The 15,080-nt window shown below is 43.3% G+C and overlaps 1 pseudogene; it reads right to left on the bottom strand.

Moving 5' to 3' along the window:
• Positions 1 to 10,464: 10,464 nt before the first annotated feature.
• On the bottom strand, positions 10,465 to 14,711 carry LOC4347688 (heat shock protein 81-1-like; annotated as a pseudogene).
• Between the last annotated feature and the right edge of the window lie 369 nt (positions 14,712 to 15,080).

The following is a 15,080-nucleotide window of genomic DNA, read 5'->3' as shown; positions in this document are numbered from 1 at the left end:
CGCAAGCAGGGAGTCATCGTCAACTTTTCCTTTCGCTAGTTCCCTGGGCCGGGCTTTATTCTGGTTGGTCAACAAACCCAAACATTTGCACACGAGACTGATGTGAGATGCAAGCTACATGGCATGAGACAACCGCTAACCTCCCTACAATTCAACCAGATAATGTAGATTATGCGCATAACCAGTCAGTAAACCAGCGCGAACAGTATGTTAAATGGACTAGCACCTGGCATTTGACGACCCCCAAATGCCCAATGTTACGAGAACACGACTAGCCGATCTTCATGACACTTCCCTGCAACAAAAATAAATAATGTAATTCCTGCAAAATTGTTGTACTCACTTCTTCCCTAAATGTTTGACACCGTAGATTTTTTTAAACATATTTGACCATTCGTTTTATTCAAAAACTTTTGTGAAATATGTAAAACTATATATATATATATACACATAAAAGTATATTTAGGAATGGAGGGAGTATTTCATAATGAGGCCTGAAGATATAGGCACATTTTATCATGACTGGAATATCACATCGCAACCGCAAACATAATCAAAAGACAGCATCATCAGTTCACCGCCAACTTTCCATTGTAAAATCACGACCACCATATACTCAGAAACTAAATTGAAACAAAGTATCAGCACATTCGCAACTATAAACAGTCACATCAACGACCTGGTCTATGTTTAAGAAGACTCTAGTGCATTTTTGTCATTAATAGTTATACCTCAAAATATCAAGTAAAAAGAGCTCCGTCGAGACGCCGAAAGGAATTCTTATTCAGAGTATATAAAAATGGTGAAGCTGATAAAGTTCACTATCAAATTACATATCTACACTAGTGACCCTAAATGTAATAGCAGAAATCAGCAAGGATGAATGTATGAACGATTTCGTAATGTGCAGTGTGCTCCCAGTAAATTAAAGTGTAAACAAAGAGAACTAAAAAGAATAGTCACTCCAAAGGACATAGATGATTCTACGTCAGTGGGACGTCGTTCAACTCACGATCTCCGTCGACCGTCGCTTGCACATCGGACGGACTTTGTCGATCTTGCCATGGCCGGAGGCCGATAGTCCCAGTGAGCTCAGTAAGGCTCCTGCTTGCTTACTCTCACCCAACACCTCCTGATTCCAGTGAATCCACAGCATATGCAGTTGACGGCGGCTACGTACTTCTTTGAATGAAAGATTGTCTCCAGTGGGTGGTACTCTCCGACGAAATGCATCCATGTCAGTCAAACGACCGACGACGAACCGTCAAGAGAGAGATGGACTCGGATTCAAGGTACGTAGAACTGTACTTCGTTTCTTTTTAGTTGTAACTATTCCGAATTGGATATGGCAGCACTTAGTTTTTAATTTGCCTGGAAGGGAAGGAAAGAAGACAACTGATCGATACAAGCAGTCACCAGATATCATCATCCATTCATCATCTCTGCAATTCAGTTCAGCGGCATCGATCACCATGAGCAGCAGCATCAAGGATGAGATCGACGCTGCGTTCGCGGCGGGAGCAATGCCGCCGGAGTGGCGGCCGAGGCTGCTGGCGTCGCCGCGGCTGGGCGAGCGCGACGTCGACAGGATCGCGGCGTCCATCGCCGAGATCCATTGGAACCTGCAGCTCGACGGGTCGACCCAGCTGTCCGTCGCTTGTGTGGCGTTCTGGTTCGTCGTCGGCGTGCTGGTCTTATGCGTGGCTGGCCTTTTCTTCCTCGAAAACGACTACATGAGTGGACCGTTCGCCGTGGTTGGGGCCGTGCCCTGCGTAGTGATCACTCCTATAGTAACCGTGGCTTATGAGCGCCGTCGACGGAGGGCCAAGATGCTCATGGTGCGAACGCGAACTGTCCTCGAGCACTTTCTGCTTCCACCTATTTAATCTGTACTGGTCTAGCTTACTATTGTATTGATGATGATGTCTTTTCATGTAAAAGAAAAAAGAAACTATATACGAGCTTGTTTGGATTGAAGCTAATTTTTATATCAATAAATGTTTAGTATGCTACTAGTTTTTGCCTATAATAATTAAAACTAGTCACATAGTCACACTTTGCTCGACTTTTGATCCCACGAAAAAACTTCTATATATAATTTATTAGTTTAGTTAGCTTTTAAGAAGGTTTTGACGTAAGTTCATTTATCTAGTAAGTATAAATTGTCTAACCAATTATAGATTTAGCTAAATTATACTAGAGTACACTCCCTCCGTAAAGAAAAACAACATAGTATGTGAGAATTTGATACCACTTAGGAAAATGAATCTAGGCATGATGAATCACTAGAAGGCTCCTGTTTTTTCATCGTAATTGCCCCTCTCTTTCTTTGTTCATGAGTTTAAGAGGTGGCACTATAAACCTCCAGAAATTTTCATATATTTAGCTCATTTGTGTTTTTCTTTAAATGCATATACTTTTTTATCTAATGGCCATTGTTTATTCAAACTTTTTATCCGACGGTCAATACGTTTTTGATGATGTGCCGTATTCTTGTGTAGGAAAACTTGTTGCTTTTACTTGGTAGCGCCAACAATTGCAAGGTTTTAGTACTACCAAAATTTTGTTAGGCCAAAATTTAGCTTTGAACCTAACAAACCCTTACCTCTTTTTTACCTCTCTTACGTATCGCCATTAGACTTCCTCCATGATTGCTCGTCTTGAGTCCAACATGCATTCGAGGATGCACTGGTCTTGGCCTGTTTGACCCAATAATATTTAGCCATGGAAGCCTCGTTAATTAGTACGAAAATGCAAGAGGTAAAACACCGATTGGCATCACTAGATGTCTAGATGTAAGGGGAAGGGGACGTATGGTGGATTGGTGGTACGCATGGATGTAGGACTGTGGATAAACCAAAGTAGTGCGGCGGCCTCGACATTCAGAATCTGGAATTATAGAACAAGGAGAAAACGGTTATTTAGGTTATGTAAATAGAGTAGTATGGCAAGATTTTCTTATGAAAAAGTACTCACACTTCTGATAAGGGTTGATGGGTGTTAAGGCTGATATCTTAAAGTTTGGGACTTTTGATATATAGAACAACACTCAGCTGAGATTTTGATAACAACACTCAGTTGAGAGGATCGTAGGATAGATAACTCCTCTTTTGTTAAGTTGTCTGTAGAATACCGCTACAGAGCGTTCCTGCTGATGGGGACCAAATCATGCAAGCGTGTTTGATGAACCTTAATCCCAGTCAGCTTTTCAAAATGAAATGGCAACAAACAAAAGGATTTGCACACCAAACTGATGCGAGATGCAAGCTACTAGGCATGAGGCAACTGATAACCTCCCTAAATTCAACCAGATAATGTAGAGTATGCACATAACCAGTCAGTAAACCAGTGCGTACAATATGTTGAGTGGACTAGCACGGGGCGGCTTTGACGATTCAATGTAACACGACTAGGCGATCTTTATGACACTTCTCTGCAAACAGAAATTCGTACCACAAGAATCTCTCCGTAGCTTTGCCCGGTAAACAATATAACTAGCCGTGCCCCCCGCGCGATGCGCCGACATCATCCAAGATAATCTTAATCATAAAAAAAAATCATAATAGTAAAAAATAAGCATGATTGAAAACAACATAGCACATAACAGAGCTACACAACAATAATAATAATAATAACTCGATCAGAAAGAGAATATCACGATGTTCTCAATTTTGAGTGATTTAATTGGACCATAATATTTTTTATATAATCAATGTTACACGAACAACGGGTATCTCGGTGCATAATACAATTACATCAACAAAAGTAAAATAAACAACATTAGTATTTCAATACCTAGCAGAGTAGCAGTTCCCAGGAAGACCAATCAGTGGGCGATGATTAATTTGGAAGGATAGTCAAACAAAACTATGTCCACAGCACATCACAGTTGTGTCCCCTGCGCATTGCGCGGGCATATGAGGCAACCTATAATAACTCAAGATCAGAATTGGGCATATCACAAGATAACATGCAACACTGTTCCACAGTAATAGCGCAATATCAAAAAGGGCATATAATCTAACAATGTTCTCAGTTTTGAAGTGATGTAATCAAACCAAAAGTTTTTTTAAGAGCAATCTTACACTAACAAACATGGATCTCGGTACATAGTAGACAACATTCTTAATTCGATACCAGCAGATCCTAGGAAAAACGAATCCTTGGGCGATGATTAATTTGGAAGGACAACGGACATCACATCATATATATGGCAGTGGCAACTCATATTGTATATGTTTTACAATCTATACAAATTGGCCATTAGCAATAACAAATAGAAATTAAGGTTTACTGCTCCATGACCCAGAACCAGTGATTTTATAGCCAATTCTGGAGATATGAGAGTTCAGTATTCTCGCCAGCTTGTCATTAATTAGCATCGATCTATTTTAGCCACCAATAAGAAAAGGAAAATACATCCACATTTTAACCTTGATGAAGAGCATGCATATCCCACACTGTACAAACAACAAAGCATAATTTCAACAGAATAAAACAGTTTCTAATTTCCTAAATGTCACGCCCAGAAATTCCCGAATAGAATTCCAAGCAGAATGTGTATTAAAATCCCCGTCCAGGACCAGCCGGGGTACACAAACGACAATGTTGACATTCAGATCCACGTCTTACAAACATCATAAAAGTCTTACATAAATGCAGCGGAAAAACGAAAGATAACAGGAGCTAAGCCTTGACTTGATCTGCAGCGGGAACACCACTCCACAGGCATCCTCGACGGCACGGACGAAGCCTACTCCTCGGAGAAACCACCATCTGACACATACTCGTACTCTGGGGTTGGGGAAAATGGAGCAAGACTGAGTACTACCCACTGTACTCAGCAAGTCATACCGGAATAGGGGTATGATGCAGGGAATTATCATAGGAGAGCTAGAGTGGTTCATTTGCATAAAGCGAGCATTTATAAACAGAAGTTTAAAGAAAAAAACAGTCGCAATAATTAATCAATATTAATCATCTGCTGTCCAACGCTATCCCACGTTGCAACAAGCCCAACCATCCACCTAAACTATCCAATTTCATTAGACTAAACTAGGGTGAGACTAATCACGGTGAATCTGGTTGACCGCCCATAACCGCGGGCACGGCTATTCGAATAGTTTTACTCTGATCAGAGGTGTACAACTGTACCCACAAGACACAGCCCCACGACACGTTTCCGTGCGCCGACATGCCACCACGACATACCGGAAAGAGGCCGTGACAGGACCCTTCGCATAACCCCCTCTAACCAAGCACACCACACCTCAGGTTTCACCCCCACTCCTCGCAAGGCAGCGGGCAGTCCCCTCTCGTGCCTAGGTGAATCCGGAAGCCGCATAGGCCGTCGCAGGGCCCATCCAAACTCCATCACGCCCACCCTTGCCTGGATGCGTCGGCTAGAGAAAAGCTACACTACAAGCCCAGCCGTTGCCCACGCTGGCTTGTGGTAAGTACGATAAGTTCTTCCAGGGCATCCCGCGAACCGGTCCTTAACTGCCATGGGTGCGACCAACAAAACCATGCACCCACAGCCCACCATGTGATTTATTTTAATTAACCAACACCGAAGCGGTGTCACTACTCCAACATTACCATTAGAACCTACAGTCTAAACATTAATAGGATTTTCCCCATTGTGTATTAGTTGAACTAAGCATGGCTAAGCAATTCCTAGTCCAAAGTCTATTCATGTTATAACCCAAGCTAACAAAGGAGCATGGTATCAAAATAGCATGGCTGTAACAATAGGTAAACATCCCATACTAACATTATAAAACAATGCAGTATTTGAAGAAAAACAATAGAGCATTTGCAATATAGGATCAACATGTTCAAGTAACAGGCATGACTTGCCTTGCTCTGCTGCTGAAGGAACCTCGGCGACTATTTCGAAGTACACCGGAGCGTCGGAAGAACCGGAATCTAAGCGACATACAAAGCAAACAATGCAAACAGGCTATAAGACTACTGAAACAGAGAACAAAACCATTTTTAATGGATTCTACACATTTTCCTTGATTTACTGAGACTTGAATGGGCTTAAACGGAGCACGGATGAATTAGTTATGAATTTTAGAAGATTCACTGTGTTTATTACTATAACAAAAAGTCCTTAAATAATTTATTGCGCAGTTAATTCCCAGGGCTGACGTCATCAAGGGGGCGGCGGGGCCCGCATGTCAGCGGCTCAAGGGAAGAGAGGGGCGCCGGCAAGTGGGGTCCCCGGGTCAGCGGCCCAAGGCTGCCGGTCCACCGTGGACCGAGACCACGAGGGTGGTCCACGCCCGGGGCCGATCGGACGGGCGGCGGCGACCCGGCTCAGTTCGGCTCAAGGCCGGCCAACCGGCCACGGCGATGGCGACGGCCCGCGCGCGCGCACGCGTTGCTGGCGACGGCAACCGGCGGCGGAGGCGGCGGCGCAAAGGCGACGCGAAGGCGGCGGCGCTAAGCGGCGGCTAGGAAGGAGAGGGAGGGGAATAGAGGGGAGAGGACGCCTCACCAAGGGTGGCCGGCGCGGAGGAAGACGACGGCGAACGGCGACGGCGAACGGCGACGGCGACCACGGGCAAACGGCGACGACGGGCGGACGAGGTCCGGAATGCCCTAAGGGAGGAAAAGAGAGGTTAGAGGGAGGGAGACGAACCACGGCGACCGGCATCCATGGCCGAAGGGGATGAGCTCACCGGAGCGCGAGGGGATGCGGGTTCCGGCGACGAATCTCGACGGAGGAAGGGCGGACGGGGTGGATCTCGGCCACGCGAACCCGACGGCGGCGACGGCGCGGCGCGGCGGCGAGTCTAGCGGCGGCTAGAGGCGGCCGGAGTGGCGGGAAAGGCGGCGGCAGGCGGGTGCACGGCGCGGGAGCGATGGAGAGCTCGGGAGAGTTCGGCGAAAAGGGGAAAAAGAGAGAGGGGGTGGCGGCGGAGCTTAAATAGGGAGAGAAGGGGCCGGACGTGGCCGGGAGAGGCGGGAATCGCCGGCCGACGTGGGGGAGTGGGAGAGGAGAGAGAGGCGGGATTCGAAAATTGAATCCCGGTCATCTCAGACGCGGGCGCGAGCGGGAGAGAGGGGGAAGCGGGTGCGGGAGACGCGGCGCACGACCGGGGCGGCCAACGTGGCCCGGAGGGGGCGGGACGTGGGCGCGGCGGCGGTTTCGGCGGTGGTGGCGACGTGGGGTCAGGCGGCCGGAGAAAGGGGACGACCCCGACAGGTGGGGCCCACCTGTCGGCGTCCCGGGGAGAGAGGGAGGCGGGCGGCCGGCCCGCGCGGCTTAGCTGGGCCTCAGCCTTCGGCCGGCCCAGCGGGAGGAGGGGGAGAAAAAGGAGGAATGGGCCGACGGCCCATTCAAAGGAAAGAGAGAAAAGAAAAGAAAGAAAAAGGAAAAAGAAGGAAAAAGGATTTTTCCTGGGATTAAAATTGCATGTGCTCAATTTTAATTGGTTAAAATTATTTCGAGAGCTCTGAAAATTCCACTAAAAATCTTGTTAGCGTATTTCGGCATGTAAAACTCAAGAAAAATTCCACATGCCAATTCCGATTATTATTTGCATTAATTTATTAAGGTTTACTCTTGCTTGACACAGGTATTTTCTTGAGACCATTTATAACTTCAATTTAGGCTTGGGAAAGAACTTCGGGGTGTGACACTAAAGCATGCTAAGTAATATAGCATCAGTATATAATAGCATGAGAAAGTTGAAATTACCCGGACTGGCGGTCACAAAAGCATCAGTGAAAGCCTGTAGGAAGCCATAAACCCATGAGCTATATAAAATACGCAACAAACCACTAAAATGCCATCACAATATTCAGTTATCGTGTTAGCTAAGGTCCAATGTTTGCCTCATATTGTGGTCTCTGCCATGCGCCCATGCCTGAAAACGAAAATGGATGAAAGTGGTCAGTGAGATGCTGCCAAATATAAATATTGACCCATGCAAAAATATATGCTACAGTTTAGCCGAATACTGGTTTATATGATAAAAAATAGAGTAGGGAAGGTCGTTTATCAAAACAACTAATTAAATAATGATCATGCATAGGGATATAACAATTGGACAACAAATAAGACTTCCCAAGGAACTACCCAAAAAACTGAAATAATACCAGGCAATAACAGGTAGAGAAACCCTAAAGAGCAATTGCCAAGTAGCTGGAAGCCTTGAACCTGAAATATGAAAAACATAGGAATTAGCAAACGAAGCCACTCAAAGAAGCAAGTACACTATTAGAAAATAAAAAAAGATAAATGAAACGAAATATGCCCATGTGTTGTTGTGGATGATTGAAAAATCGTATAGATATATTTGAGATAGGATGATGGCACATAAATATGTAGCTAGGTATTTAAACAAAAGGAGAGGGAAACTGTGTTGCATATATCTGTTTTAGTAGTAACTGAGCTACTCATCATATAGTATTGGGATCACATGTACCAAAACAAAATAAAGTTAAATACCTGAGGCAAGGAAAATAGAATATGCATTTAAGTGTATGGCAGGATGATATGAAAAATAGCTTTTAAGCAATACTACACTACAACAGGAAGCAAGTGGATTTGACAAACTTTGGTAGAGATAGGACAGTACTCTTCATCAACTTTACATTGAAATCATCCATGCATTTCTTGGGCATAGAACAATGGCCATGTAAATTATCAATTGTAGAGTAAAGGATGGTGAAATAAATTAATTGGACAACATAATGATAAAAGGGGATCAGGGAGCTGACGAACCACTGTCCTGGATTAAAATGAAGATATGCAAGGAAAATAAATAAAATATTCATTAGATATTGATGCCAGACATTAATATTGTTTTGGCAGTGAGAAGTGGCCAAACGGCAACAATCGGAGGACTTCTTTTTATTGAAAAATCGTATGACTTCTGGCTGGATGGGCCTAGCCCAAACCTGAATCAAGATTAGGGCCTAATCCAGATAGAAAATAATGGGGAGATCATACCTCACTATCCCAAGGAAGGTGACGGCAGCACAATGGCTAGAAGAACACTTGCTCCACTCCATAGCTTGTACCCAAACCCTAACTGACTCACAAGATAGGTCATCCAAATTGACGCTGCAAAGGATAGAAGCAAGGATGCTGAAGATGGAGAAGCAGATTGAGTTAGGGCTTGGCTTGCTCTGCTCTACTCCATACCCATACCCTAACTACAGATAGATTCATCACAAAATAAGTCATCCAAATTGATCGCTGCAAAGGATAAAAGCAAGGTTGCTGAAGATAAGAAGCAGATCAGGCTAGGGCTTGGCTTACCAGACTGCACATGTTGTCAACACCGTGCGAAGAGGTGGACGAAGGCAACTATGGCAGCGGGCGTGCACCCTTCGTCCACCTTGAGAAATTGGCCGGTCGAGCAAGCGAATCAGGCGGAACGGTGGCGGCGCTTGCAGGTGGCTCGCAAGAAGGCGACGACCCCGGCCGCTAGCTCCGCAAGAAGGTGGCGGCGGCGGGCTTCGCGACTCGCAAGGGGAAGATGAAGATTTGAGTATTTTGGGAAGGGAGGCGCAGAGGATGTCGAGGATCGAGGGGATTGGGGAAGCTATGCCGGGCGCAGCGATGTGCATGTGAGGCGTGGACGGTTGGATCAAATCAACGCGTGGACATCGGACGGTGCATGCTGGGTGATGACTGTAGTACTGTAGCATCTTTTCCTGGGCTGAGGTTGATCAAATCACTGCTAGTAGTGGGTTGTAAAAACTAAGGATTTAATATGATATGATATGATATGATATGATATGATTCCTACTACAAAATTGTTGTATTTCAAAATGGGGCCTGAAGACCAAGGCTCATTTTACCAGGACTGGAATATCACATTGCAAACACGAACATAATCAAAAGACACCATCATCAGTTCACGCGCCAACTTCCCATTGTAAAATCACGACCACCATGTACCCAGAAGCTAAATTGAACCAAAGTATCAGCACATTCGCAACTATAAACAGTAATTCAAGGACCTATGTTTAAGAAGACTCTAGTGCACTTCTGTCATTAATAGTTATACCTCAAAATATCAAGTAAAAAAAAGGCTCCGGTCTCGGTCTTGGTAAGAGATACAGAAGGTCGAACACTAGAACATAACTGAATGAGTACATAAAAAATGGGTGAAGCTGGAAGTTTTGTATCCTTCTACAACTCTTACACCACCCCAGATGGAAGTCGTAGAACCAGCTGCCCACCAACCAAACTCAGCACAACCGGCGGCTCAGGTGGGTAGGCCGGCGGCCGGCAAAGAGGTGAGCTCTCTCCACAGCCTTGTCCAGAGACGGTGTCGACTTGTGTCCACCAGGCACTAGCCGACTCACGCGGCAGAGAAGTTTTGCAGGGTAAGCAACCTGAAGCTGCTTTCATGCAGCCTTGCAGATGTAATGACAGAAACATACATAATACATGCAAAATCATGATATGTAATGCTACAGGAGAATCGAATAAGGTTGGCGCTTGGAAAGAACAACATTTTTAATTGTTGGTAAACTCCGGTTACATTTTTACAGCAAGTGTATTTGGGGAAGAAAAAAAAAAGGGGGAACAAATGTCTGTCCTGCAGTCCTGGACTACCGCAAACTCAGAACATCATAATGTCCATTACCATCAAAAAGAACCTGTATTGCATTCCGTCCATACTCCTTTCCGTATTTGGTGAATACCCTCAAACCTCCAGTTTTTTCCACCACGAACACGGTGATGGGCATCCTAGCATAGTAAAAGTGAATCCATCAAGCCCAATGTACATGCATAAGCATTCCAATAGGATAGGATACTGAACTAATATGTACTGCATCTGAAATATGGATAATTTAAAAAGTATCAAAAATCATGGCTAGTACTCACTTTAAAACATGTGACGCCATAGAGATTTCTATCTCACCTCCCCACACATGAGGTTTCCTCATCTCTTTGATATAGGAATGGCAGTCACCTCAACAAGCCTGCAAATTGATGTCTCATAAAGAAGCATAAGAATGCATAACTCAACAATATTTCAATATTTAGAAGCAGAGAAACCAAGGACAGGTAGAACTAACCAGGGTTTGTCAGCACATTCCTTCTCCAACGCATCACAAACCTAACAATGGCACCATTTAAACAGATCTTTTAAATGATAAATTGACAGAGAAATGGCTGTGTTGCTTCCAGTATTTAAGAAACAGTATAGATTCACATTGCAAGTAAATCTGAACATTACAAGCATACCTTTTTTCTTAAGTCATCAGCCATATCTTTCTCAAGATTATCATCAGGTGGAATCATCATTAGTTTAATATAAGCACCATGTACTATAGATCGGAATAGGCATCTTCCATCTCCACAGATTCCTGTAGGTTATTATGTCAGCAAAACACGAATGATCAGACGATGCATGCTTCATATTGTAATTTTTTTATTAAAAAAAATCCTCTCACCGGTAACAGAAAATTTAGTATTAACTTCTCTCTCTTCACTGCTTTGGAGCCTGATAGCATTCTCCTTCACAGGAAGGATATCAACCTTTTGCTTTGGGGCACATTTGTTCACTTGGGATTTGTTAGGTAGCTCGTCCATGATGGCATTCTCCTTCATGATCCTCTCCATGTTAGCAACCCAGCTGTACTCGCCAGTGACTGGACAGCAGGAAGAGTCCACCACACGGTCAGAAAAAACATCCCTCTCCACTGTGTCAACGAGCACCTCCTTCATCACTATGCTCAAATTGTCAAACTTCTCATCAAGCTTCAGTCCTTTGGTGGCAGAGATGAGCTTCTTGCCCTCAAACTCCATGAACTGACCGACAGCGTACTCATCAATGGCATCAACCATGTACAGGACCTCATAGTCCTTCAGCTTCTCAAGGAAGGGGGAGTTCTCAACAGCCTTCTTGCTCTCACCAGTGATTTAATAGATATCACGCTGGCCCTCTTTCATCCGGGCTACATAGTCCTTGAGGCTGGTCAACTCATCACCACTCTTGGTGGAGTGGTACCTCAGGAGCTCAGCAATCTTCGTCCTGTTGGTAGAGTCCTCATGGATGCCAAGCTTGAGATTTTTGGAGAAGGCCTTGTAGAATTTGTTGTAGTCTTCCTTGTTCTCAGCAATCTCAAAGAACAGCTCGACGCATTTCTTCACAAGGTTCTTGCGGATCACCTTCAGGATCTTGTTCTGCTGCAGCAGCTCAAATGAGATATTTAGGGGAAGGTCTTCATAATCAACAACGCCCTCGACAAAGCTGAGCCACTCAGGGATCAACTCCTCACAGTTGTCCATGATAAACACCCGGCGTACGTACAGCTTGATGTTGTTAAGCTTCTTTCTGGTGTCAAAGATGTCAAATGGTGCTCCCTTGGGTACAAACAGGATGGCCTTGAACTCAAGCTGACCCTCCACAGAGAAGTGCTTGACAGCCAGATGTTCCTCCCAGTCGTTTGTCAAGCTCTTTTAGAAGGCTGCTTCCTTGGTGATCACCTCTGATTTCCTCATCCAGATGGCTTCCTGCTTGTTGATCAAGTTGCACTCATGACAGACTTCCTTGATCTTCTTCCCTTGTTTTTTCTTCTCTTCCTTCTCCTCATCAACATCCTCAACCTTTCCCTCTTTAGCTTCCTCGTTCTCACTAGTAATCTCCTTTGAATCTGAGAGAGGTTTCTGCTTGTTCGAGGAATGCCACTCATGAGAGACTTCATTGATCTTCTCCCCTTTCTTTTCCTTCTCCTCATCAACATCCTCAACCTTTCCCTCTTCAGCATCGACTTCCTCATCATCACAGATTTCCTTCTCAATCTTTTTCTCATTCAGGGAGATAGGGTAGCTGATGAACTCAGAGTTCTTCACCAGATCCTTGAGGCGATGCTCCTCAACATATTCAGGCTGTAAGTAAATAGCAGTTGTGAACAAACAGCATAGGGTGCAAATACCAACAACATACATCGCAGCAAATAAAATCATATAATACATCACTAATAGCTGGAACATGGTTCACACAAGTAAAAGTAAAAACGTGTTGTTTCATTTCAGTGTTGACGGAAATCACAATATATTTACACAACAACAACACAACATTAATAATTGGAACAAGACCTTAAGCAAATAATTTCACTTATATATGCACATTGAATAATACTTTAATCCTAATTGCAGAAAACCACAAATAAAGAAAACTATATGCTCACTCATATAGATAAATCGAATGGTGTTCAAAGGAAAAACTAGTGAACCAAGGTTTTACCTCATAACTGTCTTCAGATAGTGAATCCATTTGGAGTTGCAAGGTCCTAGTGGGGGGAGATCCTCTTTTGATAGATCTTGAATAAATATGACTTCTCATCCTCTTTGAAAAATGAATTTCCTTGTCCTAGAGAAAAGTGGAGTAAGGTCAGAAAGCAGGAAGAACAATATTGTAAAACAAAATAGAATGGGAAATACCCTCAGCTCTATCCATCGTCGCTTTCTTTGTAAGATTGTTATTCTTCTTCTTTTGGTTGAAGCAGTATCCTACGGAAAAGTGCACAGTGAGCAAGAAAATACAAACAAAACATGTAAAACAGAATGCAGGTGAACTATACGTTGTCGCTGTGTTTTCTTTTTCCTTGGCCAAAGAGCCCAGGCGGCGCAGGAAGCAAATAAACTTCCGTGAAGGTCGTTTTCTTCTCTGCCCTGTCCTCTTGACGCTCATTGTGATGTTTCTTTTGCCCATCAATCTTTACAATTGCTTGATTCTCGATATCGATTGCTTCATTGTCAGAATCTGGATTATCTGCAAATTATTGTGTTCAATAAGTGCAAACCACAAGGAGAAAAAACAAGTGAAGAGTTTTAATAGAGCCCTGTATACTTGAGATTGAGAGTTACTTGTAATCATTGCGCGAATCATGACAGGGAGCTCAATCACATAGAAGATTGTGTTCAAAATGTATGAGAGCTAAAAGGAGAAAAAAAAACAAATTAACAACATGACTGGTATCACAGACTGTTAAAGATGATGGTTATCCTGTCATGGCCTCAGGTCGTGACACTTACCTGGACATAAATTTTCATGCTGTACTGCTTGTAGACAATCAAAACCAATTCACTGGCAGCAAATAGTATATTTGGTACATAGAACAGTATGAAAACGTGAATTTCTAGTGACAGAGTTGAGTACCACTGCAAATTCAAATGAGACAATAATTAGGAAACTAGTATACTCTTTGATTGAAAGAATTCAATAAGTCACTTACCAAGTTATTGATCTGAACTAGATGGCACAAAACAATCATAACATTTCCCAGTGATCCAAATAAATGCTCCAGCAGTCTCAATATGTCGTCTCCCACATTTGTTTCCAGCAAAACCAGGATTACCAGAAAACTGATGCATATAAAACTTACAAGACAAATTGTCTTGTAGAACAAAATAGGTTAGAACGTGAATGCTCTAATAACAAAGGGAAAAAATATTTGAAAAGATACTTACTTTTTTCCTTTCCTTGTTGTGTCTATAAATAGACAGCAAGTGGTAGATGTTCAGTCCACAAGCGACTGAATTAGTCATTAACATTGACAGCTCAACTCCCTTATTGACGGCAGAATAGATCATCCACGTCGTGTTTCCCACCAAGTTAATGATCGTAATGCTAGCATTCCAAAGCTCTAGTGTCAGCAAGTATCTACCCTTCAAGGCACCGTAAATTATTGGGATTGCTGCCTGAAATATTGATATGGTTCCTCCAAAGATTGAACCATATTGTTGGATAAAAGTGGCCGTGGCCTTAAACAACAAAATAGAGACAAATTAACTTTCATATGTTATATTGTCATCATAACTAGTAATATGGAGCATTTGATAATACAAATCAAACAAATAATTTACAATTTCTTTTACCAAATTTTACAATTTGTCCTGTGACAATAATTTAACAAATAAAAGTTGTGGTGACGTTTTACAACTCAAACTACTTATCTGTAATAAATGTTGAAATATGAGTGAATTGTGCGGTAGGACGACAAAGGGCATGTTCAGTGTGCTAGCATTTTCTTTTTCCAGAGAAAAGTTTGGTACCATTCAAGTTCAACCATACCAGGAACAAAAGTAATCCTAA

The sequence above is a fragment of the Oryza sativa genome, chromosome 9, assembly GCF_034140825.1.
Source record: "Oryza sativa Japonica Group chromosome 9, ASM3414082v1".
NCBI classification, from domain to species: Eukaryota; Viridiplantae; Streptophyta; class Magnoliopsida; order Poales; family Poaceae; genus Oryza; species Oryza sativa.
The sequence above is the reverse complement of the archived record's forward strand: the minus strand, read 5'-3'. Positions and strand labels throughout refer to the sequence as shown.